Source organism: Lactuca serriola, chromosome 1, assembly GCF_051521515.1.
Source record: "Lactuca serriola cultivar US96UC23 chromosome 1, Lser_US96UC23_V15, whole genome shotgun sequence".
Taxonomy (NCBI): Eukaryota; Viridiplantae; Streptophyta; class Magnoliopsida; order Asterales; family Asteraceae; genus Lactuca; species Lactuca serriola.
In genome coordinates, this window is record NC_136408.1 from 42,392,503 (window position 1) to 42,398,123 (window position 5,621).

The following is a 5,621-nucleotide window of genomic DNA, read 5'->3' on the forward strand; positions in this document are numbered from 1 at the left end:
ATTGCACTTGCCATAAAATCAATTATAGAAACAAGTGATTCGAACCTAAACAGAAGTCTCTTTTATTATTGAATCTAGTTATCTTCAATTTCCTTAGCTGCTAGTTGTTTTTTTGTTTAAGTATTAATTAATTGTTAAGTTTCTAATCTTTCAAAAATAGAGAAAACCCCTTCTTTTTATTATTTGTTTTAATTAGGTAATTTTAGTATTTAATTTAGTTGTTACCGTTCCTGTGTTCGATACCCTGCTTGCTTGAACTATATTGCTAACGATAGATACACTGCCTTTCGTGTGTTTATTTGTGTTTGAAGTAGTAGGATTAAACTAGTGCATTTTACACACATCAAGTTTTTGGAGCCGTTGCCGGGAACGGTTTTAATTAGTTATCTTAATTGCTAATGTTATCGATCCTTTGTGTAAGATTTATCTTGCACAAAGTTACCATTTTAGTTAATTAGTTATCTAGTTTTAGTTATTTAGTAGTCTTGTTAATTTTTAAAATTTTATGTTGAACTCTTTGAGTCCAGTCGAACGGACTCGACGAATCCTTTGTAAAATTTTCAATTTTGTTTTATTACAATTTTGTTCTTTTTATGCGTGTTTTCTGTTTCTTTCAGGTATTTTATGACCCGAGGATCGAACTCATCTTTGGAACCACCTTTTGAAAATTCGGAATCAGCTTTGATGAAGTACAAGGATAAGACCGTTGAAGACACTAACCTGCCAAAGAAATCACATTTCAAGGACCTTAAATCGGTTTTTGGAAAGAACAAAAGCAAGAAAGTTGGTGAGTCTAGCAGTCAGAAGAGCGACGGAAGCTAGCTCGAGAGTTTTGAACAAGATCCAATTCCAAAAGAAACCGAATACAAAACCGAAACATAAACTAAAGAAGAAAGCGACCAAGAAGGCGAACCCGATAACACCATGGCTAACATTTCTGATATCACCATGGGTGAATACAAGAAGAGGATGCGTGATGATACCGGGTCGGGACTCGTGCAACCCGTGATTCTAGCAACTGCTACCTTCGAGCCACATACTCGCTCAAATCAAGGACATCCCATTCTACGGGAAAGATTACGAAGACGCATACAAGCATATCGACGAGGTCAACGACATAGCTGACTACTTCAACATTCCTAATGTGCCTCGCGAGACCCTTATGCTTCGTATGTTACCGGTGACATTTAAGAGAGTCGCAAAAGATTGACTAAAATCACTCCCTCCAGGGTCCATCACCAGATGGGCCAAAATGCGTGAAGAGTTCATTGACCAATTTTGCCCTCCTTCAAAAATAGCAAAATTGAAGAAAGTCATTGCCAATTTCAAGCAACAACCGGGCGAGTCACTATATGAGGCATGGGAGAGATACAAAAGCTTGTTTAGGAATTTCCTCCACAATGACTTGAACATTCAACAATAAGTCTCCATTTTCTATGATGAAGTAAATGTTACAACAAGGCAGCTCCTTGACTCCCAAGGACCACTCACGAAGAAAAACCTCATAGTTATAAAAGAGTTAACTGAAGAATTCTCTAAGCACTCTAGAGAATATCATAATTCAAGGAATAAATTGACTTGTGGGGTGGTGAACTCGGTGTCCGATAATATAGTGGCAGTGATGGCAAAATTGGATAGCTTAGACCGAAGAATGACAAAGATGGATCTATCCATCCATGTCATCCGGGTGGGATGTGACCATTGTAGCGGGCCTCACCTTACTAAGGATTGTGATCTAGATGAGAATGGGAACCGGAAAGTACAAATATGCTATTCAAGTGGCAATAGATATGATAAGGATTGGAGAAAACCGAGAAAGGAGTGGCTACCATAGGATGAACACAAAAAGGCAAAGGAGGGAAAATACAAGATGATGACAAGAGGTTTCTATCAAAAGGAGGAGTCGATGCAAGATAAAAAGATGGACTTTGAAGACATGCTCACAAGATTTGCAACTGCATCTGAAAAGAGACACAATGAAACTGATGCTGCAATTAGGGAACAACAAGCCTTGATGAAAGAGCAACAATCATTGATGAGAAATTAGCAGGCGTCTATACTAAACATTGAAAAACAGTTAGGCCAACTTGCACTACAAATCAATCAAAGAGCACCGGGTGAACTTCCAAGCAATACCGAGAAAAATCCGAGAGGTGCTCACATTAACATTGTGACAACTAAAAGTGGGAAAATAATTACCCCTCTGACACCTATAATGAATGATGATACAAGAGAGGTGCAGGAAAAGCAGAAAGAAGACCCGAAATCCCAGTCAGTCGATCCGACTCGTCGAGTCGAGGAGAAGGACTCGATGAGTCCACAGTCAGAAAAGAAATATGATCCTACTTTGAAACCATATAAACCTCCATTTCCATTTCCAAGCCGGGCAAGACAAGAAAAGCAGAATGAAGATTATCAAAAGTTCCCGGAACACATCAAAGCCCTCCAAATCAACATTCATTTCATAGAAGCGGTTGCACAAATGACCAAGTACGCAAAATTCCTAAAAGAGCTACTAACTAATCAAAAGAAGTTGGAAGAGGTGTCCAAGGTGGTGCTTAATGAGAATTGTTTAGCTGCAATGTTAAACAAATTACCAAATAAGATGGGGGACCCGGGTAGCTTAACTTTGCCCTGCCAATTTGCAAACTTAGCTATAAGTTATGCATTGGCGGATTCGAGGGGCAATTGTCAATCTTATGCCATATTCTTTCTTTAAAAAGTTGAACCTTCCAAAGCCGAAACCAATCTGTATGGCAATACATTTAGCAAACAAGATGGTGACTTTTCTGAGGGGAATATGTGAGGACTTATTGGTAAAAGTTGATAAATTTGTATTCCCCATGGATTTCATAGTCCTAGATATAGAAGAAGATCACCAAGTCCCGATCATTCTTGGAAGACCTTTCGTAAATACCGCAAGTGCCATAGTAGACATGAGAGAATCCAAGCTTACCTCTGGGTGGGAGAAGATTCAGTCACATTTGGAGTTGATCGAGCAATGAAACATTCCAAGTATAGTGATGACACGGCCTTCTCGGTGGATGTTTTCGATGAGCTAATGGAAGAATTAAAGGAAGACAAGCCAAGCGAATCCACATGCGCCCTTGAAGATGACTTTGATGTTGAAAGGGACCCGCAAGAGATAGAGAGAATGCTTGAAGAATCTGAATACGAAGAAATAATAAGGAGATCTGAAAAGCCGACTCCCTGAGTCACGGTCACTAACTCGACGAGTCCATCAGGAAAATTGCGATCGGTCAAAGATTTTAGCCTGGACTCGACGAGTCCCTCCTATGGTCTCGACGTTTTCAATGTACAGAACACGAAATTAGAGCTGAAAACCTTACCTGAACATTTAAAATACGCATTTCTCGAAGAAGGTAATCAAAAGTTTGAGGAGATGTCTCTTATACAGCCTATAATGCCATGTATGAGTCCATGTGGCTGCCACGACACCTACTTGGCATGTCAGCTCCAATAATAAATGATACTGGGTGACTTGATGGATACCGGTTAAGTGGTCAAAATTAAATGTCAAAATTAAAAAAATAAATAAATAATCTAATATATTTTATACCATTTTACAATGTTATTAAAATAAGACAAAACTTCAAAAATGGTCCCTGTTGTTTCCAAAAATATCAAGTTTAATCCCTAAGTTTAAAAAACCTCACAGATGGTCCCTGTGGTTTCAAAACTTTTGACATTTGGTCCTTCCGGCTCACTCCGTTAGCATTTCACTGTTAACTCATTTTTTAATAAAATATTGCAGGGGTAATTTCGTCATTTCAGTAGTAACCTTCTCTCTTTAATATGAAATGATTACCTATTGCTTGCACACCAATACCCGTCCCTCTCCCAAGAAGATAACCAGTTACATCTGTATTCATCGGGTTCATTCCCATCGTAGAAGCAAGAACAGAAATTGGGATTTAGGGTTTTAAGCTGCAGGAATTGCAATGGTGCTATCAATATGGTGTTTTCGAGAAAAAATTGTAACCGTGGAGGACTTAGGAAAAAGATATGGTACAATACTACAACCAAACTTGTTTTTTCTTGGTCTATTGTGTTGACGTAAGAAAATCATTGATTTTACTCTTTTTTTTTTGTGTTTCCAGAAGGTTATGACAACTATTTCACGTTGAAGATACACTACAGTGGTGTCTTCACCAAAGCACCTGGAAGGAAATACGTTGATGGTGTTGTAGCATATGTAGATGATGTTGACACTGATTTATTTTCAGTTCATGAGCTTGACGACATGGTTCGAGAACTAGGGTACAAAACTGAGAAAACCCTTTACTATCATTGTCTGTATCCCTAAATACCCTTTGGACTATGGCTTAATGCCTTTAGGTAATGATCAAGATGTACTTAAAATGGTATCATATGTCCCTAAACATAGACTTATTAGGGTGTATATTGAAACTGGTCAGACAAGGGTACTAGTTATTACAAGTCTCCTTCTAAAGTTGTTATTAAAGAGTTGGAGCCTAATAGTGTGTCACCTGAAATGAATAGAAAGAAACCTTGTAGGAGAGAAGCAGGAGCATGTAGTAGAAAGCTTGATCTAAACAAGTCTATGAACCCTGATTATGAGCAGTCACAAGTGTTAGATGTTGATGAAGGCCATGATTACTCAAAGAGTATTCTACCATTTATAAGGTCACAAGGAAAACAAAGTCATGTCATTCAAGAGGAAATGGTGAATCATGAAATTGAAACTCAAGAAGAAGTGAGCACTAGTGCAGTCGAAACTAAAGAACCATTGGGAACTTACCATGTACAGGTACCAAGCTGCCAAGCTGATGATGGAGCTAATACTACAACAGTTGATGACTATGAACCATTTATAGAGGATTACTCACTTTATTCTGATTATGATGATGAGTATAATGTTTAAACTTCATTTGAACAACAACCAGAAGTGGATTATCTAGAGGGTATGGTGAGTGATGATAGTGGATAGGCTTTCTACTCTGAGAGTGGCCATGGTTCTGAGGATAGTGGAGATGATTTTGATGACAGTGAATACAATGTGGATGAGTCTAGCATACAATTTGATGTAGATGCAGACATGAGTGAGTTCCATAATGTTGTTGATGTAGATAAACATGGAATCTTGAACAATCATTCAAAAGATGAAGGGATTGACATGGTTGATGATGAGTTGGAAGTTATTGCCACTGATGATTATCAATTTGCAGGATTTCATGAAGATGATAGGAAGAGATTGCTAAAAGAGTTGAGTAAGTCAAGTACATGCTCACATGGAGAGGTTCATGTTAAACCATTTCAGAGTGGCCAGGTCTTCAAAACCAAGCTTGATGTTAAAAACTACATGAACTCACATGCTATAGCACAAAGGAGGTCTTTATACCTAGCATAAAATGACAAAATCTAGATTAGGGTGAAATGTAAAGGTGTTGTAAGTAAGCCTTCTAAAGTAGTTGATGGTGGTGGGCCCTCAACTAGAAGTAGGGCAAAGTGCAAGGGTAAAGATGTAATTACCAATAAAGGTACATGTCCATGGGCAGTCCAAATATTAAGGGCTAATGTAAATCAGGATTGGTTGATGAAAACAGTATAGGATGAGCATAAATGTTTGCAAACAAGGG

At 38.2% G+C, this 5,621-nt stretch overlaps 1 non-coding gene across 1 annotated transcript; it reads right to left on the bottom strand.

Annotated features, from left to right (window-relative positions):
- Positions 1 to 1,300: 1,300 nt before the first annotated feature.
- On the bottom strand, positions 1,301 to 1,407 carry LOC145080837 (small nucleolar RNA R71). The gene has a single exon (XR_013695418.1). It is a non-coding gene; the product is annotated as a small nucleolar RNA R71 (small nucleolar RNA).
- Positions 1,408 to 5,621: the final 4,214 nt, after the last annotated feature.